The following is a 21,305-nucleotide window of genomic DNA, read 5'->3' on the forward strand; positions in this document are numbered from 1 at the left end:
TGATTTTTAAATTCCGTTTCTATAAATACTAACACTTGACTTTGAAATTTCCTTTTCACAAATATCTATGTCAGTAAAACTTCATTGTTTGAAGGTTTGCAGAGAACAAACATGAAGGGTATGTCTTCATGGCAATTAAACATCTGTGGCTAGCCCTTGTCAGCTAAATTGGGTTCGTGAGGTTAAGGAGCTGTTTATTGCAATGTAGACATTCGGGCTTGGGCTGGAGCCCAAGCTCTGGGACCCTTGGCCATCACAGGGTCCCAGAACCTGGGCTCCAGTCGAAACCCAAAGATCTACACTTCCAATTAATTGAGCTCAAACTCAAGTCAGCTAATACCAGCCAGCCACAGGTTTTTAATTGCAGTGTAAAGATACCCTAAGGAGACTGAGCATTACTGATGTGATTTATTTTTAAAATTTGAATTAAGATTTGTGGGAAACTGCTTGCATAATATAGGTATGTGGTAACATGGACTTTATCTTCCTTCATGTTTATGTAGAGTGAGCAGATTATGGCACTACTGTATTGTAAATTATTTTTATTCCCCCAACTATAAACATCAGCACAAAGTGGTTTGACAGTGATATGAAGCATATATGTTTTATCTAGCACTGTTGGAGAGAGGATGAACCATATTCTTTGGGTCCTGAGCCAATGCCCATTGAAATTAATGGACAAACTCCCATTGACTTACATGGACTTTGGATCTGCCCCTTCATAATTAATAATAGAAACTATAAAAATCTGTTAAGACTTGCTTTGCTGCCTTATATGATCAAAAGGAGATTCCTTCTGCCAGCATTATAAATCCACGCCTAAGTATAGGGTCCAGGCAAAGCCAGCCCTGTTGCTGCTATGGTGCCACATATTTTGGGACTTCAGGGGATGAATATAGTGTTGCCAACACATCCATCTGTCCAAACTGAAGAATCATGTAAAAATGAAGATCCACCCACATGAGTGATATGTTGATGAGCAGGGTCCTAAGTGCTGTTGAAACAGAATTTCACAGGGCAATTGAAAGAGGGAATTATTTATACAAAGCGGCTTGTATTTGCAATAAAAATATTTGTGCTCTCTTGTCGCATTGCCCACTTCCTGTAAATATGTGTTTACTGCTGTCATTTCACACTGAAGGAAAAAGGTCACACAATGCATGCTGCGCTTTTTATCCTATTAGTTCTGTCATGGAGATGCAACAGACTAAAACAAATCAAAGATGTACAGCCCAAGCATTTGAAAGGTATTCAGTGAACTTAGGAGTGAGCAGGTGTTGGTTACAGTGATGTCGCAGGCACATTAAAAACCTTTTGTTAAGCAATTAACTTGACATCCTCTAGTAGCATGAAATATGGACAGGTTTCCAGTATTTTGTAATGGTTCCTTTGTAGGGAGGCAGAATTATCTGAACTGTAGTGCAATCACTCAACTCTAATGATTACAAGGGATATTACATCTCATGCTTCAGGGCCTAAGCCACTCTCTAACTCAGGATAAAACTGAATGTGGGAGGCAGATTATCCCACACCTGCCTACCACTGGGTACTTACATCTTCCTCTGAAGTATAGGATACTTGCCACGGTCAGAGACAGGATACCGAGTAGATGGACTTCTGATCTCATTCAGGATTGCATGTCTGATGTACCTATGTTTCTATATTATATGGAAAAATAGACATAAGAATAAGATATTTATGTTTATATTAGCACTAGGCAAATATTGGAAAGATAACCTGAGAATATTCCTTTCCCTTTTTAAAGGAATTCACTTTGACTATGTTCATGCCCTTTTTGTAACTATTGGAGACTATTAGTGAGAAGCACATTTGAAATGAGCTTTTTGAAGAGAATTCAGACAGGAAATCAGACTTTAAGAGTTAAGCTCATCCAATCAAGGAGCAGAAACCTGATGCAGGTGACCAATCACACAGCTCACATTTTGAATATCAAATTCTTTCAACAAAGTGCTTGCAAATGAATTATAGACCAAAAATTATTCACAGAAATTTGGTGAGCAATTTCAATTAATGAATAAGTCTGAGTGATTTTTCCCCCCCCCCATCTGCTCATGGTCAATTTGCAATTGCAACTTTAAAAAAAATTGCAAGTTTTGTTGATGAATAGTTCACAATAATTTAATTTAGCTCAAATTCAGATATGTGGTAGGCACACACTATTTTTATCTATGCATATGCACATGGGTAAAGAGAATGAAATTGCCCCATCTTAAATTAATTTATGACAGAGGAATAAAAAACCCTAGGAATTTGTTCACTCGGGTAAGTGCTCAAATCATATGGACTTGCTCAAGCAATAAACTTGATAAATGTTGCCTTTTACTGACCATGAAAGTTCTTTTTCAGCATCTGTATTATAGATAGAAGAGTTTTCAGCTTGAAAACATATATGCTTGCTGACTGGCTTGTTTAAAAACAGACAAAACACTAAAGTTTAAGGTTTTTATGAATGAATTTCCTGCAGCAGATAAAAGCAAGAGTCCTGACAGTGATCCACACCAACAGAAAACAGAAACACACACAGAAGGCTGAAGAAAAGGGATCAGAACTTCTATCACATGAAGATTGAGTAGCTCCAGCCTGATGATTGCACAGCATGAAGTTTACCAAGCAGTATTGGAGCAAATAATGCAAACAAAGACCAGGGCCGCCCAGAGGATTCAGGGGGCCTGGGGCAAAGCAGTGGAGCTTGTACTCACCTGGCTGCGGTCCAGGGCTCGTGGGGCATTTTGGTGGCGGGGAGCCCTTCACTCGCTCCGCGTCTTCGGCAGCACTGAAGGGGCCCCTGCTGCAGAAGACCCGGACCGCCGGCGGGCCAGGGCTCGCGGGTCCTGGGGCCAATTGCTCCACTTGCCTCTCTCCCTCCCCCCCCCGGGCGGCTCTGCCAAAGACCACCACTGTTTGGAAGAAATTATGCCAGTAGCATAATAGTGGCTCAAGGAAATCAGGGTTTTCTTGATGATCTACTGGTGATGGTAAAAAGATAAAAGAATTTGGGTCCAGCTGGAAAGCCTAGAGGCCTGACTAGATTACCCAAAGAGAAAAAAAAAAGAGTGCTCTGCGGATACCCCAGGAAGTACCATTTTACTCTCTGATCAGTCCAGGAGGAAACAATCCTTTGAAGTCACTACCAAGATGGTAAGAATTCAAGGGCTACTAGGAGAAAACTTTTAGGACTGACCTTAGTGTGTGTGGGTCAGGTTTTGGGGGCTTGCCATCTTCAGGGGTTGCACTTTATATAAAAATATTTTAGGAACCATCATTGTCCTCTCTTCCCCAACACTTATAATTCAAATGTCTGAGTTGCTCATCACTATATTATCTTGGTATAGTTGTAAAATACAGTACAGAAAATTTGTCCCCTGCATCGCCCTACCAGAGATGCTTTGTGTTGTATTTTTTAAGTCTTTGTGTGAACGTGTGTGTGTTTTTAAAATCAAGAATAAAGTGCTCCATGATGCAAAGAATTATACCTTCCTCTACTTCCTCCCCTCTTGCTCTTGGGCTGCGCAGCCAAAAGAGAGCTATATATCTTGAGGAACTTAAGGAATTGATGCCTTAAATAAAGGGAAAAGAAGAAATGTGTTTGTGAACTTGATTACACTGAAAAATTGAGAGAGACAATTTAATTTAAGGCTCCATCATTATAGATTCATTGGATATACTGCTGATCATAATGAATTGTTTAGTATTCATGGGATGCTATGTTCATTTCCATATATTATACTCTTGTGAGACATAGCCTCACTTAACTATTGGCTATTCCTAGCTAGAATGTTAGAGTAAACAGTTTCATCAAATGGTGAATTCCATCTATTGCCAAGTGTTTAGAGTACAATTGTTCTGCTCAGATAGCCAGAAATTTAGCTTTTTTCTGCTATGGAAGTGAGTGACCTCCCATACAAACATACGATTAACCTAGGGCTATCAACAAATGAGCAGGTTTGATAAAAAACAACAACAAAAAATAAATAAAGACCTCAATCATTTAAGAATTTTGGCTATATTTAAAATCACTGTGATTACTGTTATCTTGACAACCTAGCATGTACAGGTGGTCAAGTGGTGCTCTTTGCCATCAACTCCCCAGTCTTCTCATGTGCATCACAGCAATGTCGACACTCTTCTCTATCACTGTGGTAGTCCTGCCCCACCATATGAGTTTCTCTGGAGATGGAGGATTTTTTCCATGAGACAGGGAACTTGTACTGTGTGTCTTACTTGCTTGACGGGATTTGTATACCAGTCCAATCAACCAGGGCTCACTCCCCAGTCCTGGACATAGTGCATAGCAGCTGAAAAGATGCCCTTAAAGGGTAGCAGAGGATTCCTCAAGTCTTGACAAAGAGGAATTCTCAGGCAAAGTAGATCTTAAAGCCCCTTTCCCCTCCCCCCCAATTCTCTTCAGCTGCACCAAGAATCAAGTCAACCCAACTGAGGACTGTGCGCCTAGAGTAGCAAAAGAATGAAAGCATCAAGGATAATTGTAAGATAGACCTTGACACCTGCAGGAACGAGGGCTTGCAGATTAGCCTGGGACTAGCTAACTTAGTCTCCAGTAGCAGACGATCAATAGTTCCTTGATGATCACATCTGCAGTTGAAATCACTCCTATGCTTGCCTTGTTTCCAGCCTTGCTCCAGGCCTTCTCCTGATTCCAACTCTGAGCCTTGGCTGTAGTTACTGGCTTCTGATTCTGGCTGTGACCTTTGGCTCCAACTTCTGGTTCCTGGCCCTGGCTCTAACCTCTAAGCAGGACTCCAGCGCTAATCACTAGATCAGACAATCCATATCCTGCTTGTGAACAGCACCTGAATATGCTGATGCCCCATACCGTGAAAGCAAGCACCCTCCAATCTCATTGATTTAACAAAGAGCAGAGAGCATTTAGCACTTCTCAGAAAGTTCTCAGCACAGGATCAGGCCCATCATGAGTATTTTGGATAATGCCTCTTCTTCCTAAGCCTTTGAAATAGATCACCTGCTATAACTACATCTCTCTTAATGCTTTATGTTCGCAGTTGGGTTGCAAGTTCAGATGTGCTGTTGAAAATACACTTTTGTGGATGTACTGTTTTGTTCTCATTGTGTTTGTCCCTTATCTGTAGGCTATTTTCTCCACCCACCAACTCCACCCATTCACCCTTAAATTCACCAAGAATATTCCACTGATAGGCTTCCTCTAATAGCCTATCAGTAGTTTGCTAGTAGGAAATGGAGCATAGAGGTCTTACTCCTTAAGGGCCAGTTTCTTCACCCCTGACACTGAGAAATCTTTAGACTTATGTGTAGCCCCATTGAGCTCAATGGAACTATTTATGTGAGTAAGTACTACTTAAAGGCAGCAAGGGCTACAGAATCAGACCCTGAAACTTTACACTTAATTTCATGTGTGTTAATGAATAAAAGTCTAATCCAATATGGATCAGATGTCTTAAATCCCCTACTGCTGCATGAATGACTGATGTCTTGTCTACCTACCTATGTATTTATCATTGCCCTATTAGAGCATCCTACAAAAGAGACAGGAAGGTAACAGGAACTCTGCCACTAAGTGCTGATGTCCTAGTGATTTATGTTTGAGAGGGGGAATCAGCCACCATGCTACTCTCACACTGCACTTGTACCCTAGTTTAGATGTTTGTATGTGAGCAACCATCATAATTTCAGTCCTGAGTAGTGGCATCATTGTAATTACCTTGGGTGAAATTCATCCCACCTGCATAAGGTCAGAATAATCAGGCTGTATGAGAATGAAATGAGAAGATTTAGGGTGGTGAAATCCATACTTCAGGACAGTTTCAGTGAGAAGCCCTGGACTGGAAGAGCAGTCATAACACCTCTGGGCCAGCTGCATGGGGTACTGGGGTCTTAGAATCCATGTTTACATGGATACTGTGGCCCCTTCCCTACCAAAAGGTAACTGACCTCCATCTTGGCCTTGTACTTCCTGCCCCTTTCCGTTGCATGTGTAGGAGGAGCACCACTTACTGCTGCCTAGCTACTCCTCATATATGCCACTGAATAGCCCCTATTTGGGATTAAGTGATGTGTGGGACTTTGCTCTGGCCTTCTACATCATAGAGCTATTTCACCTCTTGATTTTACACTTATTAATGATAATATAAAATACTGGAGTCCAATCTCCTGCCTTCCCCACTTTCCAGTGTTTGTGTCCAGAGACTGGTGTATATTTATAGAAAGTTACATTAACCCTATCTTTAGGCAACTTAAAGAAACTGGTTGCTTAAGACAGATTCTCTAATACAGTTGGAACAAACTTTGTCCAGCAGCAGCCTCTTTCTCCCCAGTTTTAGCAGAGCAGGACTGGAAGTTTTAATACATTCATCTCTTGTCACCAAGCTTCTCCAAAGAAACCAATAACTGGTCACACTAATCTTAACTAAGAGAGCATCTCTCTATGCCAGTAAGATCAACTGGGAAAACAAAGGGGATACTTTGAGGCTGGTAGACCACGTGCCAGCTCTTGCCAAATCTGTAGGTTTCAGCCGAGCACAGACAAATTCGTAACTGGAAACCAGACCAGCTCACCTATATGCTACTATTGTTCAAGATAGGTGTTAGATTTATAAGGATGTGTTTAGACTCTATAAATGCCTGTAAGTTGCTACATGCATTAATCTTCCTTGTAATATCCCATGATAAAGTAATATGTAAACTTTGCTTTATAACTGTAAAAATGACTGCTCTGACCTTGTGAGCCCACTCAGAAGGAGGGGGTTCCCCCACCCCTCAAGAAGGGCTATCAAAATGAAACGGGTCATTGGGGAACATCATGATACAAAGTCTTGGTTAATGGCCCTTTCACACGCATCAAGGTGCTACTTGCAAGAAAGCCCATCCCGTCAACCTGAATGCTGGATGAAGGGGATAAAACATGGACACAAGAAAATACCCTCTCTCTTTTGATGTTTGGACTGTGACGAGGCCAGAGACACTAAAATAAAGTATATATCGCCCGGGTTTCCTGCCCTGAAAGCCATTTTGAATTGATAGATTACAACTGTCACTTTTTAAAACACTAGATTAATTTATTTGCATATAGATGTTGCCTTCTTTAACCTGTAAATAACTCATTTCTTTTTCCTAGTTAATAAATCCTTAATTTACTATAGGATTAGCTACAAGTGTTGTCTTTGGTGAGAGATCTGAGGTACAAATTCACTTCGCGGAAGTAACTAGTTTCTTGGGACTGGAAACAACCTGAATCTTTTGTGATCTTTGCAGACATGCCAAACCCGGGGGGGGGGCGGGGAGGCGGCTTGTTTTTGGCTTAATTGGCTTATGAGTTGCTTGTTGGCTGGTAGCGTGTTTGGTTTGTAGCTTGTTGCTTTTTTTTTTTTATCAGCTCCTGGCAAGCAGGGGAAGGGGGGTAAGAAGGAATCAGGGGTGCATAGTGGGCCCACCACAGTCCCAGACTGCATGCTGGGAAGGGGGGTGCAGGGGGAAATCTAGTTACACAGAGTGTTGGGATTCTTAGGGATTGGCTTGTTTTGAAATGGGATTAGCCTTATTTTTGGTTTATTGTGAACGTCAGGGTGCTTATTTACTACATTAAAGTTGGCAAGTGTGGATCTTTGGTGTATGGCAACCAATTATTACTAAGTCCAGCTTGCTTGGGTAGCAAGATAGACTGGAGTGCCCAATGGGACTGTGTGACACCATGGTAAAACTGTTACAGTGCTTCAGGAGTTCACATTTGTTACTGGGTTGGTGCAAATCTAATTACAGAACATAAAACCAGTTTGGGGCATCTGCCCTGCTTTTTGACAGTGTGCCATGAGGTTGGTACTCATGGTTGTGAGCCACTCCGGACATCATGACAGTGGTTTCTGGCAGGTAGTCACAAACTAATAGTGGTCCCTAGTACGAGTCTGTGTGTTCATGTTAATGATTAATCCAAGTTAGAAAGAGCTTTATTACTACTCTGTGGTATTGCTGACTGGTGGACATGGCTTTGTAGTCCAATACTCAGATTATAGAAAACTCTGGCCACCATGGCACTATTAGCTCAACCCTTCATTTTTTTCCAAAGTATACTGTGTTGGGCCTTACAGTTTTCTTTGGAGTGGAGGGAGAAGTCTTTCAGATGAGACTTTAAGGGCCAGGCTCAGTTCTGGACATTAAGATTCTTATGAAAAGTGTCTTGGGCAATAAGTTTATCCTGATATCTTTGGGCAACTTCAGGGATCGTGCTGAAAAACTCAGGCAAGTGAGAGCCCATTTTATCCCTGTAGATAGATCAACCACCATATAAACCTTAAACAAGTCCTTAAAAACTTTATCCTTTCAATGATTTTGCAGAGACCCAATTACTCTCCATTCCACAGTCATTTTAAGTGGTACCACCTTTTAGCTATAAATATCTCCTGAAATGTTGGGAAATCATTATTCTTCATTTCTATCTTCATTTTTCTAATTAAATAAAACACAGATTAATTCAATTTATTAAATTTTGTACACAGAGGAACAAACTAAGGAATATTCTTTATTTGACTGCAGCACTTATTTGACTTATTAAATTTCCCTATAATTTTCAATATTCTCTTGTAGGATAACAACAGCCATAGGGATATATAGAGGCAACTGTACAAAACTGAGAAGCCTAGTGGATAAAGCGACCCTATATATTACAATGCTATTACAACTGGGGCAGCTGCATTTTTATTAGACTTTTCATAGCTAGGTTTCCTTGTGTCAAACTATACTTCATTATGCCAAAATAGGCTGTTAAGGGCCAAATCTTGCTCCCATTTAAGTCAGTAGCTAAATTCCCATTGGCTTAAATTGGACTAAGATTTGTTCCTTAATAAAAATCTTCAAACATTTTTCTTCAAGCAAAACCAACTATTATTGCAAGTTTAACTTTCATGACATTTTCTAGGCACTTAAATCTTTATATGAATTAGGGAATAGGCTCTGTTTGAACTGTGTAGTTCTTATATTTGATTTCTTAATGATTTTTAACTTGTTCTACTCTAAAAATTTGTTATAATGAGGGAATGTAGGTGCAGCTAGCCTACCATCCAAAAGCTCTTGGAGATCAGGTAAAAGACGATGTAGCCATATGGATAACATGCCTGTTTCCAATTTCTAAGGGTGCAAGTTTAGAATTGCAGAAGTTGTACTTTTATTACATCTTGTATGAATTTTGTTTCTATCTAGGCCATTGTAGATTAATCCCTGCCACTACTGAAAAATTCTTAATTTGCATTTACAGTTGGGTAATAGCACTGGTCTACAATTTTTGAGAAGTCGTCTGCTTCAGAGATAAAATGTGCTATTTATTATGAATTTTGATGTGCTGAATTCAAATATGACAATTAAAACAACTGATTGGCTACTGTTTCTAAGATATTTAAGTCTATGTATATTGTGTAGATAGAGTTTTAATCATAAATTGTAAACCTAGGTCTTTTCATGTTTTTATGGTTGCTTTACATGATAATATTTCACCTGTCCTGTTTAAGTAACACTTTAAAAATCAGCAAAAGGGTTATATAAATAAAATGTATTATGAAACAAAAGGCAAAAAACTATTATGTACATAGTTTAGTCCTATTCAGTGTCTACTCGGCACTCCTTGGCTTGTCTCTTGTATTCATTAAATGGAGCATCTCTTGTCACTGTCCAGCAATAGTCCGCAAGCATTGATGGGCTCCATTTGCCCTGATAGCGTTTCTCCATTATTGCAATGTCCTGGTGAAATCGCTCGCCGTGCTCGTCGCTCCACAGTTCTGTGGAAAAAAATCTAGATGAGAGTGCAAAAAAATGTGTCTTTAGTGACATGTTGCAACATGTTATACTGCGCTTTTGTGATGCAAAAGTCACTTCACCACAAACATAGCAGAAGTTATCTGCACTGTTCACACAAATACGAGGCATCTCTGCTCACTTTGGCTAAACAGAAATGTGTCCCTTTGCAAAATCAAACACTGACAAATAAGAGAGCACGACACTGTATGATTTCTAGAGCTGATATAGGGCAATTTGTTCAGCAGAGTGATGTAAGCTTCGTTATGATTGCATCATCCATGACTTCTAGGAATAACATGATGCAATTCATATCATGTATGACGCAATACCAGTTTCAGATTGCATCACTCATTGTTTTGCCTAAAAAGCAAGTACTGTCCAAACCCAGTCATAGATTTATTCATAGATCCAGTCAAGATGTATTTTAGTCATTTCTGGTTTAAATTGAGATCCCTTCCCTTTATAACTTACTTATCCTCCACCATTCCCAAGACAAGGGTCGTATATACTGACCCAATAGCATATCTTGAAAACTAGAGCCAATCAACAATTTTAAGTATCATTTTCATTCTCAGTGACCCAGAATTGGTAAAGTTTGACTACATTTATTTCAGAAGCATTTTGGCTGTAGAGCAGTGTAGTTTTTGTACATAAATTAGAAGAAAAAAAATTAGAAGAAGGTAGTGTATCTACATTTGGATCCAAGCATAAAACAATGCAATTATTTAGCAGAAAGAATAAAGCAACAAACTGATTTCTAGGTGTTGCAGATTTTAGTATGATAGCCTGAAAAGTAGAAATTCATCATGGACTTGCTTCTCCCCTTCCCTTTATGCTCATATAAGGAATTAATGTGTAATTAGGGTAGGGGTGGTAGCAGCAAATCTGCAGGGAAGGGAAGCTGTGATTTTCCATCATGCTCCCACCCCTTATCTGTAGTAGGCCCTTAACATTAAATAACTGATTTTCAGGGGTGCCAAGCCCCCTACCTTCACTTGTATTGGAGCTGTAGCTGCACAGCACTTCTAAGAACCAGTCCCTAATGGTTGGTGGTGTTAGAGCCTGGAGCATAGTCAGTAGAATGAGTCAGAGCTAGATAGTGGATGCTGTAAGCAGCTTGCCCTCCTGGGAAAAGTGCTATATCTGTGGAAGATTGTAGTAGACAATGCTGGTTGGGCTGGAATTAACTCTTTTGCTGTCTCATCAATTTACCACAGTGGGGACTGAATTATACAACTGCAACAGGGAGCCTATGCAGCATAGCTTGGGAGCTGGACCCCTGGGGCCAAGGGTCGGCTGACATAGCTACAGGGGTCATGGTGAGGCACTCATTTTAAAAATATCCCCACCCCACATTCTGTGGCAGTTGTTTTAAGGGGAAACACTATTCTACTTAACAAAGGTATTAAGATGCAAATACAGATATATACACCTGGAGAATACACTAAATAATTCCACTAAAAATAAAAAGTTCTTTTGCAGAGCAGAACATGCTGTATCAATGATTCATAGATTCATAGATTCTAGGACTGGAAGGGACTTCGAGAGGTCATCGAGTCCAGTCCCCTGCCCACATGGCAGGACCAAATACTGTCTAGACCATCCCTGATAGACATTTATCTAACCTACTCTTAAATATCTCCAGAAATGGAGATTCCACAACCTCCCTAGGAAATGTATTCCAGTGTTTAACCACCCTGACAGTTAGGAACTTTTTCCTAATGTCCAACCTAGACCTCCCTTGCTGCAGTTTAAACCCATTGCTTCTTGTTCTATCCTTAGAGGCGAAGGTGAACAAGTTTCCCCCCTCCTCCTTATGACACCCTTTTAAATACCTGAAAACTGCTATCATGTCCCCTCTCAGTCTTCTCTTTTCCAAACTAAACAAACCCAATTCTTTCAGCCTTCCTTCATAGGTCATGTTCTCAAGACCTTTAATCATTCTTGTGGCTCTTCTCTGGACCCTTTCCAATTTCTCCACATCTTTTTTAAAATGCAGTGCCCAGAACTGGACACAATACTCCAGCTGAGGCCTAACCAGAGCAGAGTAGAGCGGAAGAATGACTTCTCGTGTCTTGCTCACAACACACCTGTTAATACATCCCAGAATCATGTTTGCTTTTTTTGCAACAGCATCACACTGTTGACTCATATTTAGCTTGTGGTCCACTATAACCCCTAGATCCCTTTCTGCTGTATTCCTTCCTAGACAGTCTCTTCCCATTCTGTATGTGTGAAACTGATTTTTTCTTCCTAAGTGGAGCACTTTGCATTTGTCTTTGTTAAACTTCATCCTGTTTAACTCAGACCATTTCTCCAATTTGTCCAGATCATTTTGAATTATGACCCTGTCCTCCAAAGCAGTTGCAATCCCTCCCAGTTTGGTATCATCTGCAAACTTAATAAGCGTACTTTCTATGCCAATATCTAAGTCGTTGATGAAGATATTGAACAGAGCCGGTCCCAAAACAGACCCCTGCGGTACCCCACTCGTTATGCCTTTCCAGCAGGATTGGGAACCATTAATAACAACTCTCTGAGTACGGTTATCCAGCCAGTTATGCACCCACCTTATAGTAGCCCCATCTAAATTGCAGTTGCCTAGTTTATCGATAAGAATATCATGCGAAACCGTATCAAATGCCTTACTAAAGTCTAGGTATACCACATCCACAGCTTCACCCTTAACCACAAGGCTCGTTATCCTATCAAAGAAAGCTATCAGATTTGTTTGACATGATTTGTTCTTCACAAATCCATGCAGGCTGTTCCCTATCACGTTACCACCTTCCAAGTGTTTGCAGATGATTTCCTTAATTACTTGCTCCATTATCTTCCCTGGCACAGAAGTTAAACTAACTGGTCTGTAGTTTCCTGGGTTGTTTTTATTTTCCTTTTTATAGATGGGCACTATATTTGCCCTTTTCCAGTCTTCTGGAATCTCTCCCGTCTCCCATGATTTTCCAAAGATAATAGCTAGAGGCTCAGATACCTCCTCTATTAGCTCCTTGAGTATTCTAGGATGCATTTCATCAGGCCCTGGTGACTTGCAGGCATCTAAGTTTTCTAAGTGATTTTTAACTTGTTCTTTTTTTATTTTATCCGCTAAACCTACCCCCTTCCCATTAGCATTCAGATCACGATCAGAAGTTATAGAGCATAGGCATGCTTTGTTGTCCAGTATTCTCCAAGAGACGGATGTTTTCCAAGGGTCCAAGACTTGGTCTGAGTGGAGAAAATTGCCTGTCAAAAATGATAGACACAAAATACTTTGCTACTCCATATGGAATACATGTGTTTTTAATGAAAAATATTTTCATGTTGTACAACCTACTTTGAGTTTAGATGACCAGGAGTGATATGCGATATAAACCCAGGTTAAGGTTTAGTATTAATAGGTCTAGTACATTTACCATTTTTCTAAAAACAAACCCAGAATATTTAATATGCAAAACATTTTCAGATTAGAAGTAGATCAGTTCAGTCATATCAATGTGTGATCATTGTGACAGACCCTTGCAAGAGTAAGGGTCAAGTTAATATGACAAAGTTAGAGATAAGAGAATTAAATAAGTTAAGGACAGTGCCAAAGCCCCTGGAAGTCAATGGGAGCTTTGCTACTGATTTCTAGGACAATTGGGCTGGGTCTTGAGGCCCTGATCCAAATATTACTGAAATCAATGGGAACCTAGTCATTAACTTTTAGAGGAATTGGACTGGATCCGTAGAGTTCAAAAGCCCACATATTAGAGGGAAACACATTTGCACTAATGGTGTTTTGATTACTGAGTTTGTACAGTGTACCTATTTGTGTTTAACCAGTTAGATGTTTACCTTCTAATTTCTATACATAATGATCTATTAAAGATCAATTAGTTTAAAATGCTTCCAGTTCTTATGATTTCAGTATAAGACAATATAAGAGGCCTATTTTGCTAATTTGCATTTATCTTGTGCGAAAGATTTTAAATGTTTTATTGAATATATGATTTTCCCTTACACACATTCACAAATTAGATAATACCTAAGATAGTATAACTAGTAATCAGCTTTGAGAGATCTCGTGAAAGGACTAGTCATTTTCTTATGTCTTCTCATATTTTCAGCCCACTGGAAACCTACAGGGTTTTTTTTGTGATTCCCCCCCATTTTGGCTGACTAATAAGAGGCAGTTCTCTTAATGGTATTAAATTGTCACTTTTATAGTATGTACAATTTTGAACTCATAGTCTTTGATCCACACCCCACCTATATTTAACTTGGATGCTGTAATCATGAGGGAGTTCTCCCCCACCAGCTATTGGCCAGGTATGTACTACCACAGTCTCTTTCAAACAGGTTTATTTTCTTTCCCAAGCACATAAAACAGAAACTCACTCTTTGCTTTCAGGCTTCAGGGCCACTCATCCCAGGGGTCTCCAGCATCCTGCTCCTGGAACCTTCCCAGTTCTTATCCGCTCTGGTCCCTTCTTGGAGCAGTTGCACTAGGGCTGCCTCCCTAAACACCTGGCCCTTACTCTAAGCCCTCACCACAGCTCCACTGTGGCTTCCCTTTCCCAGATACAGACTAGCCCCATCACTTCCTGCCTTTAATAGCCCTTTATAGGCTCAGGTGTAGCCAAGCCCCTTTTAATTGGCTGGATTGGTCTCAGCTGCTCTGACACAGGGGTGATGAGTCCAGTCTACTGACAGGGGATAGCTACCCTGTGAAAGTTGCACAAAAGTATAACTACAGCTTAGTCAAGGCTTGTTGTCCATTTTTCTTCAAAAACTGTAATGACATATGCAGTGGTAGGTAACCTGGTGCATGACTGGGACTCCTAGGCATTACTAATAATAGATAATAATAATACCTGTTTCATATGACTCTTAGGATGTGCTTATCAGTTAACTCTATCTATTTCTGGGGTCTTTGTAATTCTCTGTATAGTTTACTCTTGAAAGAACTTTCATTTTGAATGCTTGTCTGCTACCTAGTAAAATTAAGAAAAGAACACCCTATCTATTTGAATCATTGTTTATTTTTAGGGATAATTTACTGTAAGTTTGCTCAATCTGAATTCCTTTGAACTCTTTTACTTGGCTCATAATAGAAATATCCTCTGGATTCCTGCCACTTAGAATCATACATTGTCTTTGTGTAATTTATCTTCCTGTCTATCCAGAAACGTAACCATAGTCTTTTATTGTTTTGAACAGTCCTGGGTCTCAGCGGAAGCAGGCAACTCCCTCCTAAAGGGATCTTCCTTCCCAATGGACTCTCAGTTTGTGGGGACAGGCTGAGTCACAACCAAGTGGCAGCTCTTGACCTAACTACTGGATTTTTGGGGTATTTTATTTTTATCATAGAATATCAGGGGTGGAAGGGACCTCAGGAGGTCATCTAGTCCAACCCCCTGCTCAAAGCAGGACCAACACCAACTAAATCATCCCAGCCAGGGTTTTGTCAAGCCTGACCTTAAAAACCTCTAAGGATGGAGATTCCACCTCATACCTCCCTAGGTAACCCATTCCAGTGCTTCACCACCCTCCTAGTGAAATAGTGTTTCCTAATATTCAACCTAAACCTCCCCCACTGCAACTTGAGAGCATCACTCCTTGTTCTGTCACTCCATGTATTTGTTGCTTCTTAAGAGCCTGATCCTGCAAAATGATGCACTTCAATAGGAGTTGAGGATGCTCAGTACTTTTGAGAATTGGGTTATATATTGTCTCAAATTGTCATATTCAAAACATGCACCTGTCCCAGTCCACGGAGCAGCTCAGACGTGGTAAACAATACAGCAATGTAGTCCCTTATGCACCTAATTAAACATTACTCAAACAAGTGATTTTACTGACATCAAGGAATGACGAGGATAATGTGAAATAAGATTGTCAGGATTGGGTCCTAGCTTTGCTTAGCTTGTGTGAGTTGTTTAGTTTTTAATACTAAGAAAATCAGTTGACTCTGAAGGGACACCCTTCTTTCTCCCTATGTATGTGCTGCTGCTGTTAGGTTCTCACCTTGTTGAGCTGCACACTTGCAGTAGCCTGAGTGTCAGATTGCTGCATCAAGCCCATAAATCTTCACATTTGTCTTTCTATAAAAAAACCTGGACACAATCTGCAGGGACAAGAGGATGAAAGTTATCTGAAAACAAACTACAAAGTCTCCTACTTTTTCTGCAGCACTCATTGAAGTGCACAATGAATTTCCCTTTGTCCTATTTTGAGCCAATTCCTGCCAAAAAATATCAGCCTCCTGTTTCTTGAATAGGCTTTATTTATGTTTTTTATGTTAAATAAAATATAATTATTTTTAAAGTGTCAGTTTATAGTTGTGTTTAAAACAAAGTAAAGTGATTCTGGAGTACCTGAAAAACATTGCCATTTTCTTTTAAATATTTCAAGACTAAATGTTCAGGAGTGACAGGAGATATTATAGAAATTTTCACAACTCTCAGATATTCCCTCTCCTATTAACTTGCTCAAATACAGTAGCTGACACAATTTCATGTAACATGTCTTGAAAACACTTTGGGTACATGTGACTGTGTACTGAAAATAGGAAGTTTTCACAGTAAGGGAGGCAAATGTTTGGCTGGAATACAGCTATCCTTGCTTTCTCTGACTCAATTAGGAGACAACTGATGAGCTTTGTTTCAGTGTAGCCATATATTTTCTTATTCGCTTCCTGCCTGAATTAATAGTACATTAAAAACTGTTTGTTCCCTGGATAGGAAATTTACTCACATTGGGCTTAGAAGTAAAAATTGGTTGTTGGACTGGAGACAAAGGTGAAGAACACTTCAATTAGCTTCAGGAAAGTATGAAGGAAATTAATTTTGTCATATGATGAGTACAATGGATACCACAGTGAACACTGAAGAGTTAATGCAGAACTCTTCACGAACCAAAGATGGTTAGAACCAGCTCTGCTAAGTAAAACCATAAAGGCTCTCTCTTCCCATCTATTTACTTATCACACAGAACTTTAAGAAAGGGAAGAGTCTAATAGGTACAGCACAGATTGTGACAGAAGACTAAAAGAGGCTAGAAGCATAAAAATACTGAAAAGAGCTTCATCAAAATAGTTGGAAAATGCCACTTTGATGAAAATGAATTTTTTCCATTAACTTGTACAAATTTTGACAACATTTTGTTTTGAAAAAAATTGGAAAAAATATTTTGAACATGTCAAAAAAAGTCTCATTTTAACATTTCAGAATGATATGTTTTGATTTTCTGTTTCAAAAGTTTTATATAATCTTGAGATACTTTGCGGGAGCAGTTTTCCAACCAGCTCTACTTAAAATGCTCCTGAGCACTTATAGGCTGAGTGTAAATGCACTCGCCTTCCATGTCTTCTCAGTCCTATTTATCCTTATACAGTCATGTACAGCCAGACTGTGTCATGCTGTTCTGCAGGTGCTCAGGACAGGGGAAGGACACAAAGCGATTCTGTCAGGTTGCACTGATTGGCAGCAGGGTGCATTAACAGTCCCTGTGCTTCCTGGAATGCAGAGAATACTCCTTCTGTGTACTCTTTGGGATACAAGACATCTCAGGAGGGGAGGAGCCATTGCCTCAACCGCTACACATCAGCCAGAAAAGCTAGGTAGTCACACAAGGAGGAGTGTTTTGCACCTTCTGACTGGGTTTAAGAGAGTGCCTCCTCCCCCTGTGCACCAGAAGCTCAGGAATCAACCTCCTTGAGAAATAATTCCTGCAAGAGCTCCCCCTAAGATGGCACATCTCTCTACCAACCCTAAGTACTGAGCACTGGGAAATTTGGTCCTGAGTGCTTTTGAAAATCTTGCTGCAAAGGTACAATTGAGCCCTTAATTATTAATCATAATTAATTGTTTCTCCCCATAATCTAAAATGGTACTAATTATTTATAGGGTTTCAACATATTGAGGACAAACCAAAGAATTAAGCACAGTGAAGTCTCCTGAAGATATGATTTTTTTTTAAATTATACACCATAATACCAGGATTTAACTTCCACAGCTCTTAGTAATTGGAATATTTTTATAACCCAGAAGCTGAAGGATTAGAAATAAAATAAATGTGCAGTGACACAAAGACTTGCCATGAATTTTTTTTTTTAAATGTGCAGCAATTTTTTTCATGAACCGTCCAAACTATGGGCTATTAAACAAAATCCTGAATTTCTCAGGGAGTCTGCCTAGAACTTGCACTATATTCTATATTCCAGGCAGTGGCTTTTCAGAATTTTTTAGATCCTGAAATGTTGAGAGTCACTTTTACTAACATTTGTTTTAAAAAGAGCAAGGATTATCCATCTACTTCAGGGTTTGTTTGGTGAACTTTTAAGTCGTGTTGATGAAGCTACAACAGATTTACAGGTTTGGTATGAATTGGAAGAACCCTGAAAAGTTTAGATACTTTCTATGGATCTTAGATAGTATTTATTAGCCTGAATTTAGGATGACTGTAATACTCACAAAAGCTGAAGCTGTGACTGAGTTATGAAGGTCATTCAAATTGGTATTGATAAATTATTTGTCTCACAGCATTATTTTTTTGGTCATACTTTAAAAAAGAAGTTATTTTTGAAATGTTTAGGGAATTAACATATATTGGTTTTATTTTTTTCTCCCTCCACTTGTAAAGCAAAGGACCTTAGCACTCAGTATAAAAGAATTCTAGAAATAGAGGGAGGAAAAGTGAATAATAATATTTAAATTCTAAAAGTGATATAAGATAGCTGAATTATCTCATGACTGATGAGGGCTAGAAACCAATCACTGCTCAGTATGGAATTTCAGCTCCCCAATAGGATAATTAGGTAGATGTTTCTAGCTGGATTGATTTACAAGATGTCAGACCAGTTTCAAATTTCAGTACGTCTATGGTTTTTTCAAAATCAGCCTGGGGAAGAAGGGGAGAAGGAATATTCCATCTTGGGAGAAAGGAAGATTTTGCTTGGTTCTTTTTATCAAACACAGTAGTAGCTGTTTTAAGTTGTCCAGAGGTTTGAATTTTAGTATCATAGAACTGTAGGTCTGGAAAATAGCTCATGAGGTCTTCTAGTCCATCCCTCTGCACTGAGGCAGGACCTAGATCATCTCTGACAGGTGTTTGTCCAACCTGTTCTTAAACACCTTCAGTGATGGGGATTCCAGAGCCTCCCTTGGTAACTTATTCCAGTACTTAACTATCCTCATAGTTAGAAATTTTTCCTAATATCTAACCTAAAGTTCCTTTGCTGTAGATTAAGCCCAGTACTTCTTGTCCTACTTTCAGTGGACATGGAGAACAATTGATCATTGTCCTCTTTATAACAGCCCCTAATATATTTGAAGACTGTTACCAGGTCCCCCCCATGTCTTCTTTTTCCCGGATTAAACATGCCCAGTTTTTCTTAATCTTTCTTGATAGGTCAGGTTTTCTAAACTTTTTGCCATTTTTGTTGCTGTCCTCTGGACTTTCTGCAATTTGTCCACATCTTTCTTAAAGTGTGGCACTTAAAACTGAACACAATACTCCATCTGAGGCTCACCAGCGCTGAGCAGAGTGGAATAATTGCCTCACCTGTCCCCCATACTCCTCCTCCTCTTCCTTGTCCAACACTTCCTCACTGATCACTTCAGGGGGATGACTCCAGCTCACCTGAAGTATCCATGGGCTCTTTGGGGTGGTGGTGGGATCTCCACTGACAATGGCATACAGCTCTTTATAAAAGCGCTGCATGCTTGGTGGCGCTGCACGAGAGCAACTGATAGCCTTCTTTACCTTCTGGTATGCATGCTGCAGCTCCTTGATTTTCATGCGGCACTACTGCATGGCCCTCTTGTAGCCCTTCTCCACCATGACACAAGCTAGCTGTTTGTAGAGAACTATGTTTCTATGGTTGGATTGGAAGTGTCTGTACAACCTCTTCTCCCCACAGACCCAGGAGATCTACCACCTCCTATGTACTCCAGGCAGAACATGTCTTTAGCATGGAGCCAGTTGGGTAGTTGCTAGGTGAGTGCTCCATGTCAAGCAAACAGGAAATGGAATTTCAAAAAATTGCAGCGCTTTAAAAGGGGAGGGGCATGTACCTGTGGTTCTTGGCCGCTGGGCAGCAGAGTTCAAAATGGTGACCAGAGCAGTCACAGTGGGGCATTGTGGGACACCTCCTGGAGGCTACAAAAATTGATGCAAGTGACACAGTGTCTACACTGACACTGCGTCACCCTAATTACATTGACCTAAGTGCTATGCCTCTTGTGTAGGTGGAGTTATTAAGTCAGGGTAGAGGGCAAGTTACATCAGTGGAAGCAACATTTTAGAGTTGACGCTTACAGAGTTAGGTCGATGTAAACTGCCTTGTGTTGACCTAAGTCTGTAGTGTAGACCAGGCCTGAGATACGACTTTCCTGTTAATGAAACCCAAAGGGTCATTTGCCTTTTTTTGCAACTTAATCACATTGTTGGCTCAATTTGTGATCCATTATAACCCCAAGATTATTTTCTGCAGTACTACTGCCAGTTATTCCCCCATTTTGTACTTGTGCATTTGATTTTTCCTTCCTGAGTATAGTAGATTGCACTTGTCTTTATTGAATTTCATCTTGTTGATTTCAGAATAATTCTCCAATTTATAAAGGTCCTTTAGAATTCTAATCCCGTCTTTCAAAGTGCTTGAATCCCCAGACTCCTAAGCATGGTGTCATCTAAAAATTTTATAAGTATACTCTTCATTTCATTATCCAAGCCGCTAATGAAAATATATAATGGTACCAGACCCATGTGGGACTCTATTAGATATCTCCTCCCATTTTGACAATGAAATATTGATACATACTCTCTAAGTATGTTTTTTCAACAAGTTGTGCATCCACTTTATAGTAGTTTTAACTTGACCACATATCCCTAGTTTGCTTATGAGAATGTCATGGGGCACTGCATCCAAATCTTTACTAAAATCAGGATAAATCATTAAGAAATTCCAATTGATCAATAGACAGAGTACAGGTGAGGAGGTAAAAGGAATTTAGCACATGAATATCATGAGCACATGTGTGCAGTGTAGTCAATCTGTGCGGTTGTGTGATATATAGACTGCATTGTATGTGAACTTACAAGTTTTACCTGCTCACCAGCTGTACTAATTTTTGTAAAGACAGAAACTCTCTGTGTGCTCCTGTAGAGTTAGTGATGAATATGTTGAGAGGCAGCAAAGAATAGCGAACAGAGCATGAGACTGGGTGTCAGGAACCCCTGAGTTGTAATGACTTCACTGACATTGACTTGCTGTGTGGTCTTGGGTAAATTCACCTATCTGTGACTCTGCCTCCCTCTCTGTAAAACTGGAACAAATATACCTCACAGGGCTGCTGTGAGGATTTCTTTGTTTGAAAGTGCCAAGCCCTATATCATTGCCTAGTATTATTAGTCATCACTATTATTAATGGAATATTGTCTCCTTGCCTGTCCTCTTCCCCTCTGGCAGATTTGAGGGGGATCCTTTAAAGATTTGGTTTTTCACTCTGTTCTCACAATACTGCCAA

The sequence above is a fragment of the Trachemys scripta genome, chromosome 6 (genome assembly GCF_013100865.1).
Source record: "Trachemys scripta elegans isolate TJP31775 chromosome 6, CAS_Tse_1.0, whole genome shotgun sequence".
NCBI classification, from domain to species: Eukaryota; Metazoa; Chordata; order Testudines; family Emydidae; genus Trachemys; species Trachemys scripta.